Source organism: Protopterus annectens, chromosome 3.part0, assembly GCF_019279795.1.
Source record: "Protopterus annectens isolate FY-2018-M chromosome 3.part0, PAN1.0, whole genome shotgun sequence".
NCBI lineage: Eukaryota > Metazoa > Chordata > Ceratodontiformes > Protopteridae > Protopterus > Protopterus annectens.
This window is the reverse complement of record NC_056731.1, coordinates 953,935,251-953,956,612: the sequence shown is the minus strand read 5'-3', so window position 1 is coordinate 953,956,612 and position 21,362 is coordinate 953,935,251.

Genomic DNA, 21,362 nt, shown 5'->3' with positions numbered 1-21,362 from the left:
ATCCATTTTCAAATATTTCACTTTATAATGGAATGTATTTCCTTATGCCAAAATGCATTAAAGTTTAAACCTACTGTGTGGTTACACCAAACTATTTTGAGATTAATAACTCAAAATGACTAACAACCATCTGATTAGTCAATAGCTGATGATATAAAGGATGTCAGTTTAAGAAATAGCCACAAGATGGCAGACCTGCATTAGAAAATAACTATTGAATTCACTTGTTCTGTGGAGTGTTACTTTTCCACTGCACAGCAGGTACATGACCAAAAAAGATGATGAGAGTCCCATGACCAGTTTACTGGTATTTGCACACATTAGTAGAAGTGACAACTTTAATTTCTACTTATTTGTTTTAGAAGTCGAGATCAAAGATAATCCTGCTATACCAGCACATCTGAAAAGTCCAACAGTTCTGCCTTTTTTTATCAGTTGCATATTAAGTAAAATGTTTGGAAATGCAAGGCTTCAGCACTGAACAACACCTCTTCTACCACCCACTCAAGCAGACCCCTCCAAACTCCTGATTAAGATTGTGAAGCAGATAGGCTTTATCAGAAAAGAGACAGTTTTTCCCAGCTACAGAATAAATAATAAACTAGTGTATGTCAAGGAAAAAATAAGGAGTCTGGCTGAAATAAATGATGTAGACTTTCTACAGCACGTCAAGACCTGTCTAGACATGGGGAATTATATCATTATATGTTCTCACAATCCATTCAAATGGTTATTGTGTTAATTTTAACATTATTATTATTATTTTTGTTTTGTAATATGTAGTATTGCATAGCACCTGCCTATAGTTCTGAAGTGTGTGTATTGATCTCATAGCATTCCTGCATAGATTAAAAAAGTAGTTAATTTCTAAAAGGTCATTAACATCAAAAATGTGATACATGCCACTGACATTCACCACTTTGGGAGAGTTTATTTATATATATATATATATATTAAAGAGCTAGCTTAATAACAATGAACTGATTTCATAGAAAACATTTTTTTCACATTTAGTAAAGCTACAAAGTATTCACTTAAGACACACCTATTTTTGTGGAGCAGAGGAACAAAGCCCTGAGTATGATCTAAATGACCTGATATCTATAAACATCATGGGCTCTGGAATACAGGGCAGGGTGGAAATGGAGCGAGCTGCCAACATCAGATTACCTGTTCTAGGAGAGAGAGAGAACAAGCTGGCCAGTGCAATATTGGGACCCTCTGAGTGAAAGGTGCATTGCATGCAGCATGGGGTCTATATCACTTAATCAAATCTCACATTGTCAAACCCCTCTTCATCGAACACCTTTTAATCGAACTCAGAAATAAACAAATGGACTTTTCATTAAAGTTTTTCCTAGAGCAAAACAATGTTGACCACCATATGGAATTTGACCTTTTCCCCAGTGTAGTGCGATCTCGGAGTTGGTATATTTACTTGGGGGAGTGTGAGTGCTGCAGCCCCCCTACATTGGGGAGTGCGGGGGTGAAGCACCCCACCTGGGTACATTTTACGTTTTATGGGGGGTTTTTTGCTGTCGCTAGGATAGTCTACTGCTGTTTTGCCCTAGGAAAAACTTTGATGAAAAGTTCATTGGCTTATTTGTGAGTTTGATTAAAAGGTGTTCGACGAACAGGGGATCAATGATGTGAGATTTGATTAAGTGATATAGACCCTGCAGCATGAGGGGCAGAGACATGACTGTGGTTCTAGCAAGCCACATTTGCATGATGGACTTCATAGAGTGTGTGTAGAAATATGCATGTCCACAGAAAAGACATAAATAGCCTGTGTCTAGACAAGCATTCACACCAACAATTCAGGAGATGGGTTGGAGGTTATCCTAGGAAAACTCCTGATGACTACCTAGATGATGACCTCCTGCCATTGGCTGGTCAACCACAAGAGATGTTTTGACTGTCAGGCAGCAAGAAAAAAAAGTATATTAAAAAAATTAAGCAGTATATTGCAAAACTGAAACATTTTTTTTCAATTGTATCATTTAGTGCTTTATATATAATGTCCAAACCAATGAACCATAAGCAGGTAGTGTAGCTTCTTAGCAAGGCATGGCTGCAAGGTCATAGTTCCCAAAAGCAACCTGTAAAATTAATTTCAGGAAGAATTGGTGTATGGTGTTATTATGAACATCAGACCAATATTCCACTGCTTCAGCAAAAACTACCATAATTGACATAATATAATGCTAAGTCTAGAATTTCGGATACAAGGCATGCATTTGACAGACTCAAAGAATTATTCCGTTAACATGCCACTGTTATTATACAAAAAAAGGCACAAGTTACAAAAAGCAGTACCAACAGAGATAGAAAAAGAACTGTAATATGATACTGGAAAAGGGTAAACCATGCTGCCAAAAATACTCTAAAGAAAGCATTTGTGAAGATATCTCTGCCACTTGCCAGTGCATAGCAAGAAAATGTAATAACTGGCTATACTAACTTCACTATCACCTACCTTATGAATGTACCAAGAAATAGATTTATAACAGAGCTCCGGTAGGCCTGTAGTGTAGTTACAACAGTGGCATTAGTACTTACTGCAATGTCAGGAGAATGGCGTCATCTTACTCTGTGCACTTAAGAGACAATCTTCCTGTTCTGCGGCTGACATTAAGTAATGCAGATGCTACCTGATTTCGTGACAGGGAGAGATGGAGCCCTAGGTGCAATACAGACATCTGGCACTGGTGGATCCAGGTGGGGGATGGGAAGGATTGAAGTTACATGGCTCACTCACCTCTTCTTGTAGGTGGGAGGGCTTCATCCACTACGTTCTGCACTGGGTAGATGTGATTTCCATTAGGTGTGATTTCACTGGTGGAGACTGGGGAAATCACCTCCTATTCTTCAAAGGTTGATGGGGAGGGGCTTCTTGATGACATTGTCCCTTGTGGAAGTGAGGGAATATCAGTTATGGACAACCTATTGCATACCCCCTACTCCTGTGCAGCTGAGTGTATTAGGGGGTGTAGGGTTGCAAACAATAAGACAAACACTTGATGCACCCCTGATGGCTGTCTGTATGATGGCCCTTCTTTGTCAACTCTTGCCCTCAGTGAAGGGGGTATAAATAGGTCAATTGACTAAAGGTGGGCAGATGTTTGGCTGACTGAGTGGGCAAATAAGCAAATAAAAGTAATACAGATGCTGAGAATTTGTGCCACATTTATGTGCAATATCAGAATAAGTATTTTATGTATAGTAACCAGCTCCCATTCCTGTGTGTAGGTGGTATGCTATGTGGTATGAACTTGTGTGTGTGTGTGTGTGTGTGTGTGTGTGTGTGTGTGTGTGTGTGTGTGTGTGTGTGTGTGTGTGTGTGTATGTGTGTGTGTTGTGTGTCTTGCAAATATGTAAATATTATTAAATGCACATGACATACAAATTATCTGGGAATGCTGCATTAAAGATAAAAATGACATTTTATGCACAAGTAGTGGTGTTTACAGCTGTATAATAAGGAACAGATGAACATGATTACAACAAACCTGTCCATGAAGGACAGTCTCTAAACATCTTTGTAATAACATCTCCATAGTATTTGTGTTTCATGTATATTTTAACTCTTTAGGCAGTTCTTCTATACAGTGTCTAGTAAAATGCAGCATAATATCTTTTGAATAGCTATAAAATGAAACTAAGGCATTATGCCTAACTGCATGATGAACAGCATACTTGAAATAGTACTATATGCACTGAATCAAGCTGATTGCTGTCATTGCTTTTCAGATTAGAGTTGCTGTGCATTGCTGCAGAAATTACCCTAGCTCTGTTGTAATTTGAACATTAAATGCATGACACGTTTCTCTATTCACATCATATTTAGCATGACTTGATATTATGTATAGTTCACCAAAATGTGTTGAATACTTTAACTTGTTATTTTCGTGACCAATATCTAATGTTTTCATTAAATACCACAAGATGGCAGCATAGTTATTTTTTTATTTATGCAGTATGCTGATTACTGTTATTCTATCAAATATTACTAAGAGCACTTTTTCACTCCCACTCCCTGTGAGGTAGGGCTGTTACGGGCCTGGCTGTATATATCTATATATATATATATATATATATCTATATATATATATATATATATATATATATAAAATCTCACTTATGAAACATGTCTTTCTGAAGAAGTCTTGATAATAAATAAGACGAAAGCGCTAAAGTTCTACAAGAGTTGTTGGTGTGATTTACTATTTTTTTGAATGCTTTTATTGTCACGAAGTTCAGTTCTTAGTTAAAATTTCTTCTTTTCGTTCAATTTTTTTGAGTGCGATTAATTTTAGTTGCTAATCTATGTATATGTATATGTATATATATATATATATATATATATATATATATATATATATATATATATGTATATATATATATATATATATATATATATATATATATATATATATATATATATATATATATATATATATATATATATATATATATATATATATATATATATATATATATATGTACATAGTTAAGAGAATCACATTTTTGTATTGGTCTAGTAGATCCTTCAGGAGAGATTGTTGTAAAAGTAAATCATATTTGCATTTACCCACCTTCTTTTCCTTTTTATCCAGAGAGATTTTCATCAGCTGTGCCATTCTCTGCTGACAGACTAACCACTTTCTCATGCCTACTAATATTTCTCCAGGGTTGTAAAATGTCTGTGTCTGCTCTAACTACATATTTTGCACAGAAAGATATGTTTGCAGTAAACAAATACTGGCATCCACTAAAGGCAAATTACCATAAAAAAATCAATAAAATAATGACCAATCATTACAGAAAGAAATAGTTATAGTCAAATTATACACAGGTCCCTTTGGGAGATGGAAGGCAGATAGCATTACTGTTACAGTGACCTTTCCTTAAAGATCTATAGTTATAGTCAGTGTCTTACACAACACTACTGTATTCTTTGGGGAGTGCTAAAAGAAAATAATAACATTTGAGCAGATTTACAAGCAGTATATTGTTACATGTGTGAGGTGAACTGTTATAAGATCCACTTGCACTAAAATCATGTGAAATCTATCCCGAGTGAAGACTGTGCTGCTAACATGAAGTGTTTTTGAAGGTTTAGACAGTAGCCTATGTGGTAGTTTCAAAAAGACGTATGCAGAAATATTTCAAAGTAAGCAGGTGAACTTACTGCCCATTTTCTGGAATATGCTTTGACTGTATCATGCAGGGTGCATTCATAGTAATAGGTAATACAGTTGACCAGCCAATTAGAATAGGTCTGTTTACTGACAGGTAGGCCTCAATTTCCTTCTTGAAAGAGTCAAATAGTTGATCTGTCTCTCCAAATTTTTGTGTTCTACTGGTATATTACCTAAGCTGTCTGGAGATGTAAATACGTAAAAAAGATGTTCCACTTCATTTTGATAGTCTGGAAAAAATACTGGCAGTTGAATGGACTGAATCAACGTCACTGATGATACAACCTTTGGTAGCTGGAAGGTTTCATTTCTAAAAGCAGATTTTCATAATGAAAATATTTATATGGTAGCATGCATGTGAGAGCCTGAAACTTTGAAATTCTTCTGCCTAGTAGAAAAGGTGTTTCCAGGGAGAGTATTTTTAACTGTCAATTCTTCTGGTTCAAAAGACAAAAAGAGTACACTTCTCCAACATAAAATTCAAGTCATGGTGGAATGTGCCTTTTTCTGGGCTTTTGATATAGGCCACCTTTTAGAAATACTTCAAATGAGGATGTGCCCCCAATGTCCATTTAGAGCAGACACGAATGAAGTGTGTTATTGGAACTCAGTGTGAAAATTAAAAGCTAAAGGTTACTTTAATTGTAACACCAAAGGAGTGGTTTACCTAGCTTTTTGTACTACCTGCTTGACATACTATGTGGGCAAAACAGAAAGGTAACTCAAACAAAGAATCTATGAACACACCTACAATATCAGTAAGGGGAAAGATGCCAATGCTTTGTTTAAGTATACCTTAGTGTGTTCAAGGTATAGGTTCAAGTTTTGGGTTTTGGAACAGGTAAAGAAATTCAAAAGGGGGGTGACTGGGAAACCAGTGTGGAGTATAGGAAGCTTATGTGGCAGCTGAGAATGGAAGCATGCTCTCCCCCTGGGTTGAATGAACATTATTCTATTATTCCTGGTCTGAAGAAAAGAGCATTAAATAACACATCATATACTATACATCTGAGATGCTAATATTTTTATTTGAGAAAAAAATATAGATATTTTTATTTGAGTACATATCATTTTTATTGTACATTTTCTACTGTGTGAGTGTTACAAGCCAAAAATGTAGACCACTTTTAAGGTATTATGTTTTACAATTACATAATTATTCAATTTTCCAATAGAATTTTTGAGTGGTTAACTGGTGAAACTATTTAAATGTGTGTAACTTTGGTTTTGGTATTCTGATGAAGTTCCCTGTGTGGAATGAAAGTGCTAAATATTGTTGGATACCTAGTTGTACTTAACAAATTTTATTTGGGACATTTGTACTGTGACTTCAGCCTTCATTGAGACCAGTGTGCCGCACTGAGTGATTCTTTGTGGATTATTGGTGTTTGCTTTTTACACACGGTTCTTTTCCACCTTTTTGGCATAATACTTTAAATGACTGATTTGCTGCAGTTTGTGTCTGGGCTAGTACACCAAAAAAATGGGGAAATGGCAATTTAATTGGCTTTTTTACAGGAAAAACTGGTGTGAGCAATTCAAATGACTCATAACTGCAAATATCATAAGGTCAAGTCCATGTATTTCAATCAAAGAGAAATAACTCCTCAAAATGTTGTAGGAAAACAACTTCTTGTTTGTGAGCTTCCTTTATACTGCTTATGACTCATATAGAGAAAAGTTCACTGCTGGAAATTAAAATGGCACCTTCCAGGCTGACAGATTCAAAGCATTGAGATGGAGTGAAATGCTTTGCTTTTTTGATGTATCAGTAATGAACTGGATAGAGGCAAGAGCCATAAAGGAAGGTTAACATCCGCATTACAACAGAAAGATGAGGGAAGATATACATTCTCTCATATAGTTCGCCTCCATGAAAAGGAAAAGACATCTGTCCTCCACACTGATATGTAGCAAGGATACCCACTTCTAGACGATCACTCATCTGCACAACATCCTGAATCCTATGGATCTAGTTGCCAGTCATGAGCAAAAGTTATTTCCTTTTAGGAGTATCCATCAATTGATTTTGTAAACCTGGAATATGTGATTGTTTCTGGTGCTGATCCTGTCTTAAAGTCCAGTTCTAAATGTTTTGAGTCCCTTTTCAAATTCAAAAAGGTCTTATTGTACCCCCCCCCCATATATGTTTGCATACTATATTACTGCTGTCTTATTTATATTGACTTTTAAGTGTCATGGAAGGAAGTGGTTATGAAAATATGTTAGTGGGCTGTAGATTGCTTTAATCTTTCAAGCTGATATGTAGACACTATTTGGTTGAAACAACTTTGGCAGAAATGGATAGTTTGTTTATAAATGTCAACCACAAGAACTATTTTTTCATATTGGGAAAATGAATATAGCTGTGTACAGAATCCCTGGATATGAAATGCTATTGCGTTTTTCTCATGTGAAGTCCTATTTACTGAGTTTGAGAAATGCTCAGTATCACAGAAATTTCAGAATCTGTCTTGATGTTAAGGCCTGTTTCGGGGGGGGGGGGGCTTTGTTACCTGCTGCATCTGTCACCTCTTTCTGGGTGATTGACAATTGCATCGATGACTGCTCCCAAAAAGTGCACTGATATTGAAGGTACCAGAAAAAATTGTTGCTTATAATTATTTATTCCAAAACTAGTATCACACAAAGTGTAATACTCAAATGTGTCATGCGTTCCCTTGTCTTTTTTCTAAATATTTTATGTGAAAAATTTATTACAACCAAGCAATACATATTCATGCATATATAATGGAATGCACACATCAGATATACAATATAAAACAGCATGTATTACCCACATGCATTTTAGAACTGTTGCTGTTGAACATATATACAAAAATATTGTAACTATCACTCCCAGTTACATAAAACAACACACTTAGTAGCCTTAAGGCTGCGTAACTACAGTAAAATTCCCAAATAAGTGGATGCTAGGAAATTTATTTAACCGGGAAAGTCCGACTTGGAACAAAGCCAATTTTCAGCGGAGGCCCGGGGAGAAAGGCTCCAGATACATTTTTTTGTAATGTGGGAGGAAACCCACACGAACACAGGGAGGACATGCAGACTCCACACAGAAGGCACCCCAGCATCGAACCAGAGAACCTCTTGTTGGGAGGTGACAACACTACCGCTGCACCACTGCACCGTCCTAAATATAGTGCTACACATGTTGCTCAATGTCCATTGTAACTACTGCCCTTGCCTTATGCTTTTCTTTTTTTAAAATACTGCTTTCTTAAACCACCTGATTTTGCTGTAATATATTTTCACTCTCTTAATGTTGTATGGTCTTGATGTCCTAAAAATGTTAGCTTACAAATTGTTCCTTCTATTCTAATAGTATTGTCTGGAGCTTTTCTCCCAAGACTTATCTGAAATGGGATATATTCCAGTTGGATGACGTAGTTAACAAAACATCTATGCATGCATTTGTGCACACATGCATAATGAACATTTTGCAAACTGCATCACTTCACCTCCATCTGTTTACTCTGTAGTTTTCTTTTAGCCAACTTTGCGAGTCTCCTTACCCAGTCCACACTCTTTACCCTAACCTCTCTTTCAGTATCAGCTTTTTCCAGTTTCTAGCCAGTTAAAACTTAACCAACCCTTCATTTTTCTGCAACTCTACACCCTCCCGCAATGTGGACTCCTTCCCTGGCGTGTCTGCAGTAAAAAGTCATAAGATCATTTCTCTGTCTATACCTGTTGCTTACATACACCCACAACTCTGCTGCTTCCATCCATACTTAACATGTCTCTTCACACACCTAGCATAACTGCATGCTTTATTACTTTTTAACACCACAGCACCAAACATCAGATCTATAAAAGCTTTCTCTTTTCAGTTTAACTTGGTTCCTATACTTGCTATTTAACAATAGTACATTTTAAACTATCATGTGTCCCACTTTTCCCATTTTTTGCAAACTTCTTAGCATATATTTTCTTTTCCATCCCCCTAAATTCCTGTGTGTACCTATTCTCCCTTTCCCTTTTTCCATCCATTTTTCCTTTCTGAATGTGCCTAGTTCAGCCTTGATATCTTATCCATATATCTATCCAGGCTGTCTCTTCAGTGCCTTTCTCAAACTCTCTTAATCTAATGAAGCATCTTTTCTGACATGAAATATTCTGCCGACATCTGCAAATGGTTAAAAACTACCTCTTTATTGGAAGTGTGAGATAATTTTACAGCACACTCAGGAGTACACTTGGCAGTGTAATCTACCTGGTGGAGGCTATGAATACCACTCATGCTCTGCAGTGAGAGGTAAAGCTATTTGGAGGGAATGCACTTTGTAGAAGTGAAGGGTTATCCTCCATGGATGATTCATTCCATGCCCCTCCCCACTGCCTAGCTGACTAAGAGTAGCTCAGGCTGCAGGGATAAAGTAAAAAATGTGAATTATCCCAATGGCTATCTATATCACAATCCCTTCCAGTCATCCTTCACCCCAGTGAAGGAGAACTAATGGTTGTCAACACAGACAGCAGGATAAAAATGTGCAAAGAAGAAAAAAGACATGTGGCACCTGAGCTTTTAAGTACTTCTTACACTTAAACTTGTTGCTGCACTGTTAAAGTATTTTACACTCAATCCCTGGTATGGTCATCCCTCAACAAGGAAGGACTGCACCACCCACACCCCTTCTGTATTATACATATACCAACTAACTGGACACACAATCATTAATTGAGCCACAGCTCATCACAGCTTTAGCTCACTAAAGCAATGACTGCAAAATCTTAATGTCCCCCCTTTTCTTCTAGGTTGTGTGACTCAGTATATTTAAGCTGGGAGGTGTGGGTGATACAGCCCCCCAATTCACCTATGTCAGATTTTCTTTACATTAATAATTTTATACTCATTACTTCATTGAGTTAAAGCCATAAGTTGAAAGGGAGAAAATGATACTAATTATCAGACTGCTGCAAAGCAGCGGGTAAAATACTCCAAGGTACAGCAGCCTCAGACTTAGACTATATTCAACCTCATTTGTATTTTAATTTTCAAAGTATCAAAGATTGTAGTTATGGGCCATGGAATATCAAACATCTCTCTTTATGATCTTTTAATGGATGTGTTCATTGTACCACATCTTGCTTCTCTACTTATCCGTTATCTTTTTCAGTGTAGTTCCTCCATATTACCTTCCTATTCCAAATCCTTCCTTCTCTACGCCCAAAAATATGTTTAGAATCTTTGTCCCTAACAAGCTTCTGTAATCTTCTCCCTCTTTAATTTCACTATACAGCCTCCCTTACTTTGCACTCGATAGAGCTCCTACTTTTCCCAGCCTGGTCAGGGTTCTAAAACCTTCACAGTTCATGTGACACATTCACATCTGCACTCCAAGGACATACATCCACATGCTGAGACAAATAGAGCACTAAGGATGGAATCAGTACCCTTAAGCATCTCTATCCCCCAGCCCCACAACAAAGGGTCAAGTCTCCTACTCTGTCTCTCTTTGTCCAGTATCTACCAGACTTGGTTCTGCAGTTTCTGGCAATTGTGCTCACAAATCTGTTTCACTTTTAGGTAACTCTTGTAAGCACTTAACCTCTCCTTTTAGTTTTGACAGATCTAGTCCCCTTCTACATTTCTAACCTATTATAACTGCAACACATTGTTGTGGGGGAAAATGAAAACCTGAACACCCTTGGATTTCCTAAACATTTCCAGAATTCCTGGGAATAGTTCAAGTAGGCTGAAACCATCATGTATCTACAGAATTCCCCAATGGCACAAATACCCTCCAAGAAGGCTTGACACAGACTAATAACTGATGCCACAGCCACTGTCTAAAACTCATTGCCAGTAAATAATTAGTATCCTTTGTGAAGACACTATCCCTAGAAACTGCCATATTGATAATACACTTCTAAGATTAGACCCAGTGGTCAGGGATTTGGGAACACATGCAGTTAGTAGCTGGCTTTTAACCATCATGTGTCTACGGTAGTAAGGAAATCATCTTATACTGTGCATTGTATAAACAAGGGTATGACATCTAGGTCCAAGGATGTCATTGTTCTGCTGTATTTGACCCTTATCAGACCAAGCATTTTGTACAACACACCTCTTAGTATGTACTTCACAGGCATATACAACAACTGGAGTATCACAAAGGTTTCTCACAAAAAGAATATATAGCCTAAACATTGTGCCCTACACGGGCCATCTCAAAGCCCTGTTCCTGTAATCAGTCTCCTACAGGTTTCTGAGAGGATGATCTATGCCTGGCCTACAAAGCATCCTCTGATTCTGCACTGATGGACCTATTGCACATTCACAAAACAAACAGTATGAGAATTACCAGATCTAGGGATCTAACCCTAGTCTGCAACATAAATATGATGTGCTAGAAGGCAGGTATGTGTCTCAGAAACTACCCATTCTCTGGAACAGGCTTCCCATCCATGTGAAGTAGAGTTCTTTTCTAACCTAATTATAGCATAACTTAGACCAGTGGACATGGAATAAGAAATGTACCCCTGGTCTGGCACCTATGTCTATAGCAAACAAAGGCAGCCTATAAATGCTTGACCACCCATACCCAAATCTACTTATACCCCTTAAAATAATATAACGGTATCAAAACTTGTCAGACACATTTCAAAAGCATGGCTAGGCTTAAAGGGGCCCCATTGGAGTCATTAGCCTAACCATTGGAGTCATTAGCCTAAGTAATCACCTCTGAACCTGTACGTTCCCTTATCTTTGTTTCTATAAAACAGTTATCTATGTAGGGTGTTGCCACATTACTGTTTTTCAGATAAAAAATGAAGAAAGCCTTTGGTGTGGAAAGTGACTATGTAAAGTGTACTTAAGTTTTCATTCTCAGCTGTGTTTTGTAAATTATTTGAAGTGCCCATTATGAAGCCTGTCAGCTATGCTGTATGGAGCATGACCAATTGCCAGTGCACATCCAGTTTTTTTTTCTGTTCCTCAAAACAAACTGGTTCCTTCAGAAAGTTCATTCAGTCATTATTTGTACAGTGCTGAGGGTTAAATGGCAACAGTGCTAGTTTTTCTGGCAGGATTGCAAAAAAATGTGTATTAAGATATGTATATGGCTATTGGGAGAGATTTGCCTGCATTAACCAAAGTATTTTTCTTACTGTAAATATTTTTTGTCTTGTTTTTGTGTTGTCTCATCAATATTTCTCAGATGTAATGAAGAGTTATGTATGGATATCCATGTCTGTACAGTGACATTTGGGTGACTGCTGACTTTTGCTTAGTGTGATTTGACATGTCTATAACATATTATCACACGATGTAAGTAGCAAACGCTATTCCATTGTACCGATAATATCGAAACAACAAAATATCGAACAAATGGAACAGCTAATTTTTTCCCAGGGAAAAAATCCGTTGCTCCATTAAAAAATAAAATAAACTTAAACACAAATTTAAGTGGAGGGCTTCACCCCTCAACACCCCCCTACTTAAATATACCAACTCCAAGATCGCACCATAGTGGAGGAAATGGCAAAGTCCTGAAGACGGCCCACTGAATTTCTTCCCTGGGAAAAAATTTGATGTTCCGTGACTTCGCTATTTTGCCATTTCGACAGTATCTGATCGACTAAATAGCATTCGCTATTTAGTCTATTCGATAGCATCATATAGACCCGATTTGACATGTGACTTAGGTTCATAGGTTCATAGGTTCATACTAGGCTATCTGCCCAAGGGCATTTATAAGCCTAGCCCATAGTTATGTGGCTTTCGCCACCCCTTTAGTTTGAATAAAAACTATGCCTATCATTTTTCTGTGCCTCTGTCAAGCAGTGACACTGAAGTAATCCCTGGGGTATATCTGCGATCTCCCATCCATTGGTCAAGATTCCTCTTGAACAAGGCCAGCGAGGTGCTCTGCCTCACATGTACCGGGATTTTGTTCCACAGCATAGGGAGTCTCTGGGTGATGAATCTATCCCTCCAGCACGTTCTATTTATAACCGTGTCAAGGTTTAAGTCTCCGCCCTTGTGGTTCTGAGGGATCTAGATTTTTGAGGTGAAGCATATTCATCAAATCTGGGTTTGACATGGCCTTATATGTCAGGCACAGGTCACCTCTGAGCAAGCGGTATGAGACTGAATAAAGCTGGAGTTCTTTCAGTCGGGCAGCATAAGACATATTTTTGAGACCCTTTATCCTTTTGGTGAGGAACTTTTGGGGCCTTTCAAGCTGCATCAGGTGTCTGGTCAGATACATTCGAACGGGCATTGTACTCAATCATAGGTCTAATGAGTGATGAGTACAGGGGGACGATGACCTCCCTTGATCTAGATGTGAATCCCTTCATGATCAGGTGGGCGATATAGAAGGTTTTCCTAACTACTTTAGCAACATGAGTGTCAAACGAAAGACTACTGTCAACTTGGGTCCCCAGATCCCTGATGACTTTTCTGTGCTCAGTGGATTGTCACCTATATGGTAGCTAGGGGTAACCTTGTTTTTCCCGAAGGGTATGACTATGCATTTTTGGCGTTTAACTTCAGGCCATGGCTCTGGCACCAGTTATCCGTTTCTGTGAGGCCCTTCTGGAGGATATCTGTGTCAGATGTGTTTTCGACTATGGCGCCCAGTTTGCAGTCATCTGCAAACTTTGTCAGCCATAACCCTCCTGTGTTTGCTTGTACTTCAGAAAAGTAGATGCCGAACAAGAGTGGACCCAGGACTGAGCCCTGTGGGACACCACTTGTGACAGGCTTTGAGTCTGACATGGCTCCAGCAACTCTGACCCTGTGGGTTCTGTCGCTTAGCCAGTTTGCAACCCATCTTGTGATGTATGGGTTTACATTCAAGCTGATGAGTTTTCGATGATACCTGAGTGGGGTATTGTGTCGAAGGCCTTTGCCAGGTCGAGGTAGGCTGTATGGACTGCCTCATCAATGGCCTTGGTGACTGTCTCGAAAAAGTCAACCAAGTTTAAGAGGCAGGATCTGCCTTTGACAAAGCCAAACTGGGTTGGATCCAAAGTCTGCAAGTTCCCTATGTCTTTATTTATGAGTTCCATTATGATCCTCTCCATGGCTTTGCAGATAAGGCTTGTCAAGCTAATGGGGCGGTAATTTCCAGGGTCTGTGGAGGCACCGCCCTTATGAAGTGGGACCACAGTCGCCGTCGCCACTCCTTGGGTGCGTATCCTGAGGTGAGGCTAAGATTAAACAGCTGTCCTAACTGTGGGTTTAATTCCTCGTTGAGTTCATGAAGCACACAGCCGGGGACACCATCCGGTCCCATGGATGCTGTGTTTTTGCCTTAGTGAGGGCAGTTCTCACCTGGGCGTTGGAGATGTTTGGGGGCTACAATCCTCTGGAATAGATATCTCTCCTTTTGGGGGGGGAGAAGTTTGCACTGAACCTGTCAGCCAGTATGTTAGCAATGTGTGTAGGTTCAGTAATTTTCACATCATTTTGAACTAATTCTGAGCATATCTGGGAGTTTCCTCCTAGGTTTCTAACATAGCTAAAGAAGGCCTTATGATTGTCTTTAGAGTCCTTGGCGATTTTTCTCTCAAAATTTGCCTTGGATGATTTTATGAGAGCTCTTAGTTTTTTACTTATAATGATCAAAGGTGTCTTACCTTTCAAGGATTTTGCTCTATCTTGTAGTAGCTTCCTCCTTTTGTTGTAGAGCTTGTTTATGGCTGGGGTCCACCAGACTGGACGCTTGCCTTTGGTACAGAGAGTCTTAGTTTTGTTTGGGATTGCCTGATCCATGCAGTCCTGTAGGTGCTGGTAGAAGGCATTTGTAAGTGATTCAGCGGTTTGAGTAATGTTTACCACTGGCTCAGGGGCCTTAAAGGAGACCACACTAGATTTTAGAAGTGTGAAATCGGCTTTTGAGAAGTTTTTCACTGTGGTCTTTTTTGTTTCAGGTGGGGGCGGGATGAGGACCTCCAGCGAGATTAGTTTATGATCTGATCTCACCAGTGAGGGGTATACTTCCGGTGTTGAACATTTTGATCCCATGTTCGTGATGATGAGATCAAGTATGTTTTCACCTCTTGTGGGGATGGTGACTAGTTGTTCCATGGCATTTGAGTTTATGAACTCCAGGAATCTTTGGGTTAGAGTGTTCGGGCTTGAGTAGTGTTCCCAGTCTATATTAGGGTAGTTGAAGTCACCTAGTATGATGGTGTTTGGAGATACATTTATCCCCTCCAATGTTTTCAGGAAGGCCATGTGAGGTTCCTGAGTTTGAGAGGGTGGCCTGTAACATGTTACAAATTGCAGAGCAGTCTTGCCTATGGTTAATTGCACCTGGATGGTCTCCGATGCATCGTGCGTTGCCACCAACCTTGAGGTGTGGGTGTCCTTTATGAATATGGACACCCCCCCTCCTTTCTTGGTGGTGTCCGGATTTTGGGGCCGGAACGTATGATATGAGGTGAAACCTGTTAGTGCTGGGGTGCTCTCAGGAGCCTTGAACCAGGTTTCTGTCACAGCACAGACATCGATGTTCTCCATATTGAGAAGGGCTTATAATAATGGGAGGATATATGTATGTATGTCTCCCAAATGTTGTGTCTTTCGGCTTTTCCCGATTAGGGGTCACCACAGTGGAACTCCGGTCTACTAATGATTGCTAGTTGATTTTTACGTGCCGAGTTACCATCCCTGACGCACAACCTTTAACAAGGTACACCCATTCTCGCATGTCTCCACGCAGAAGACGCTCTAGCTGAGAATCGAACCGGACAGCGTCTTACTGTGAGGCAACAATGCTACCACAGCACCACCACCGTGGCTGCATATACACCATAGGATTCAATAAAATTCATATAGGCTCTGTGTGTAGTCTACACGGAATGTACCCATGTACACGGCCATGATTCCCCCTCGGCAGTGTGCCATGCATATTAATAGTGGCGTGCTGCTGTGGGAGATCACAGTAACACAGATATTGAATCTGTGCAAGCAGCAATCTAGAGGTTGTCTCATACTAGTGGTCTATCCAGGAAAATCCTCGACAAATGGTAAGCACAGGACAATAATAATTGTAATGTGCTCTGCTATTGTATAAATATATAATTTTTTTTTCTTCTTTTTTTAATATGCCTGTTTGCGTGGCATGGTGCAGTGCTTAGTGATGCCAAACTGAACTTATACATACATAACATACACCTGTAATAGATTCATAGCTTCATAGTTTAATACTAGGCTAACTGCCCTCATGGGCCATTTTATGCCTAGCCAATTACCCCATGTGAGAATCAAACCCTGTATCTTGTGCTTCTAAGGTAAGCACCTTAACCATTACACCAATCTCCCACCCCAATATGAATATAATCAATTGTACAATAATTTATTTCTTTAGTTTTTTTTTTTTTTTTATTGTGCCCATTTGCACGGGGTGGCACATTGCTTATGTGCTTATATATACATAGTAGACACCTGCCATATGGCTAAAAATAGAAACCAGATGTAATCAATTGTAAAATAATTTTTTTTAATGCGTGTTTGCATGGCGTGGCACACTGCTTAGCAACAGTAACAGGCACCTTGGTAGTTTGTGTGAAGGTATACTGGTTTTCTCTAACCAAGTGGCTAGGTAGGTTGAGTCATGACTTACAGCCTAGTAGGTCCTGGGTTCGAGTCCTGGTTAGTCATACCTTTTACATTTATTACTGTGAAAATGTGTGAGGTGATTGAAATGGCAGTTTAGTTCAAAATGAAAAAGTGTTACATTTAGAAAAGCTGCTCGATACTAGCACTGCTTAAACATGGTCAGTGGCCTACAATGTTTGCACATTACTAAGCTTCACTTAAACATGGGTTGTGCGAGTTTGCACAATGCTCAGCTGTGCTAAACTGGTTTGAGCGATACTAAGCAACACGGTGCTTTTTTTAAAGTTACAGTATGACATGTAAGGGTGGGAATGCAGCCTATATTAAGGCCAATAGGCAGGAGTTTCACACCATTCATTGGAGTCTCACTTGGCTGTTGGTGTGCTTGGTGGTGTTAGAGAGGGAGCGCACTTTAGAGTGCAGAGGCTGGGTGTGCAGGTGTCCAGAGTATTTGTTGGACTCCTGGTGAAAAACTACAAACCCTGGCTGCTACAGAGTGATGACCAGGGCTCAGAATGTAAGTCTAAAGCCTGGGATCAGTTGGCTAGAGATCTTAACATTGTTACTAGTATCCCTGCACTCATGAGCAGTGTCTTCACCACTATGATTACCTGAAATGAAGGAAGAGGGGAACCTTGGACACCTGGGTCCAAGAGGCTAGGGCTTGGCATACCCCACAGATATGTAAGTATGTTTGCCAGTGCTTCAGAAGTATACAAGTTGAATATGTACAAAAGTAGTATACATAAAGGTTTGCTTCTCTTTCAGTAGCTGCAGAGAGAGCGAGGGCTCATAATGTCCAGTCCCATGCAGGGCACCTGGCCAGGATGATGCATGAGTGTGGTAAGTATGGAAATATCAAAGTATTAACCTAATGCATAACATACTGTCAAAATAAATTAATTACAGAGTTTGCAGATGTAAAAGTCAGGTATGACTTACCTGGTTAACATTATATGTTTAGTAATGTGTCACTACCTACCTGAAATGGTAAAGCAAGTTAAATCAAGTAAACATGCATTACTGTGTACTATAGTTTCCAAACATCAGTTGTTGTTGTGGCCAAGCCAGATTAACAATCACTGTTCTGCTCTGTTCATTGTGTGAGGTATGCTGTAGGTTGCACTGAAGTAATGATGAGGGTAACTGGGTTATTTCTTAGAAGTCTGACACAGCTATACATGTTGCACGTGCCAAACTTGAAGCAACAGTAATCAATAGATTCTAAACAGTGATAGTCCTGTCATACGTACTGTTTTCAAACAAATAATTGCTCACTATTCCTCTAGTTACCGCATGTGTGTTCTAATCTGAGTCCAGTCGACTGTAAAAAGGAAATGAATAAAGAGTGCAGAAAAAACTGTCTGATAAATGTAGTGCAATACTCACAATAAGGTGCAACCCTGAGTTATGGCCATTTTGTGTCATATAATACAATATATTCATCCCACTCCAGGAACAAGGAATACGGGTAAGGTTGCTGAAGTTCTAGCCAGGTATCCATGTGTACAAATGTCAGATTTAAGGAACAATATCAATAATAAAGTTTAAAACAGGATTGTGTCTTGATAAATAATCCTTTCCAATAAGTGTGAAGTAGTTCAGCATGCACTGCATGTATTTTTTAATCTGACAGCAGTCAACTGTTAAATTAAGTGCACATTTTCCCTGGAGTCACAGCCTGTAGGTTCTATTCCCATGGTAGCCAACTAAGAAATCACCAGCTGTCTAGTCTACTTAATGTACATGAATATACCTCTCAATTATCACAATTTTTCAGAAAGTAATGACTAATACCTCATATGTTTGGTCCTTGATTAGCATATAAATGATATTACTTGGAATTCAATTTACCAGCAAATCCATTTACAGAACACATTGGTGGTAATGTATGAGCACAGTATGTAAAACAGTTCCCTATAGTTGTGTAACTACATTTGTTAGTTCTTGGTCCATACTGTCCCATGCTAACAGATTGAGAGGTATGTACATGCAATATCATCTATACAAGAATTGGAGTCAATTTACTCACAACTGATACTGACAAGTATGCATTATTAGTCTGTCTAATAATATCACCTGAGAGGTCACTAATGGTATGCTTTTCTCTCGCTCCCAACCCCTTATTGTCTTTAATTTATTAATGTTATTTATTATTATGATTTGATATTAATATATTATTTTAAACTAACTGTTATGTTGGCATTATGGTTTATTTCATACTGGTTTGCTGTTAACATACTTACTGTTATGTGATTTATTGTTGTGTTCCTCATAATATACCATAAGATGAATTTTGATTAATTAATATTATCTTCTATTATGTTAATACTAAGATTAGTTTGGTTATTACTTATCATACTTTATGTTTAATTTACTACAGAGTGACAAGGTAGGCCACTTCCGGGTGATCCACCTACTTTGGCTCCCCGGCTGTGGCACCGGGGCCTAGCATGTCCACAGCCTGGTGGTACCCCCTCTGCTGCCCCTGCACTACCTGCAGTGTCAGATAATGCCATCCCACAGGTTGGAGCTGGGCCCCCCTCTGGGAGTGGAGGTGGAGGGGTGATTTTGTCCCCTGTCAAGAACTGACAGGTATGGCACCCAGGGTGCTCCTGCAAATTGTCGGCACACACCTGCACCAGATGGAGAGCATGCTCACCATCCTGGTGAGGCAGCCTCACCCTGTATATCAGCCTCTGCCACTACCACCACATGGGCAGTGAAAAGGCAGTGCTGACAGTCCCATGCTGAAGACTTGAGTCACACTGCTACAGTATGGATGCTCATGGGATTGGAATTCCATAACACCCTCTCCATTCTAGGTGTTCACCCTGTCTTGTCAGTCTGTCTTGTTTGCCTGCAAAAGCTTGCTCACCTTCCCAACTTACCTCCCCACATGTACCTATGTCCCTTTCCCAACATTCCACTCTCATCTTACTTAAAAAATAATGGGCACCTGTCACAAAAAGAAAAAAAATCATCCCATACATAGCTCTCCATTTCACACACTTGTCCACTGGATATACTTAATTTGGTCTAATTGGCTTGACAACACAGTTATGTTCTTGTCACTCCTCTCTGGGTGTGACAGTCTAAATTCAGCTAAAAAACCTGTGAAAGTGCACAGTTGTTGCTGTTGAAGAAATGGATAGCTATGGTTCATTCCTACACCCATCCTGCACAACCCTACCCGCCTGTCATTATGTTTTCCCCCTGCTTGCACCCCTTTCCACCACTGTCCTATTTCCCTATTTTTCTTTTCTTTAAAGATTTTTTTGCATGACGTGGCATGGTGTGCCATATAGCTTAGCAATGCTAAATAGCACTATATTGATAAATACTTTTGGAACAATATTAATCACATTCAAAAAGTACACCTGCACCCTATTTCAAACCCATAACCATCGCACCTGCAGAACAGTAGACCATCCTGCCAAACCACACAGCTGCTAATGAACACAGGTGTTCTAAGTAAAACATCATTAAGCATGTTTAAATGGTGCTGTGCATCATGCCACACCGTGCAAATCAGCTAAGAGATTACTAGAAAAATAGTACTGTAACTGGCACTCTAGTACACAAATACATCACTATAAAGGCACACATATAAGCTTAGATGTAAGTGAGGAATCTGATAGCAGATAACCCTGCAATTGTGTCTACAACATGTCAGAACACACTTGATAAAACATTAATGGAAAATAGGATTTTAACTGGGACTCTGGTATACAAATACAGCATTCTAAAGCCAGACACATAATAATAGATGTAAGTGCGGTATTTAACAGCAGATAACTGTGGAATGATAACATGTAAAAATTAACCTACTGTAACAGTAACTCTGTACTGCAGTCTGTACAATGCACTGAAAACATTACTTTTATCTATGCATGGTCCTTGGTTCAAGTGCAGCTGCATCTACCAATGAAAATACATGTATGTGGCCATCAGCATTATAAAGATATGTATGTCTGTTTCATCACCTATTTATCCACCCAAAGCAGTGCAGTTGGAATGTCTACATCTATATAATAGAGGACAAAGGCCTACAGATAGAACCACTCTCACCTACACCTAGTACAACACTATAAAGTGCTATGAATATCAGGTAATGCAGTAGCCTGAATTTCCAGAAGCTGTTTAAGTGTGTATTGAAATTGTGTCCAGTAATATGACACTGCAGCCCACAATGTTTTGCCGATGATATCACAGACAACCACAGCTGCACAAGTAACATACATAAATGGAGGTTGAGCTAAATGCAAGGGGCGCCAGCAGACACTCAACAGGGGACTACTATGACATGCCATGTGACTTGGCAGTTGTCCAACTGCGGGACATCATGGTTAATTTACACCTAAATACCATTTTCCTAGGACACACCAAGCATTTTGCCTTGCATTGTGTTACTGATACCGCTGGCTGACAGACTTACCTGACACACATACCTTACTTCCCACTGTGGTGGTTACTCTCAATCTGGCTTTGCCTATACAACAAGGCTGTCACAGGTCCTACACTTACTCTTAAAGTTTGTTGCCCTGCAAAGTGTTCAC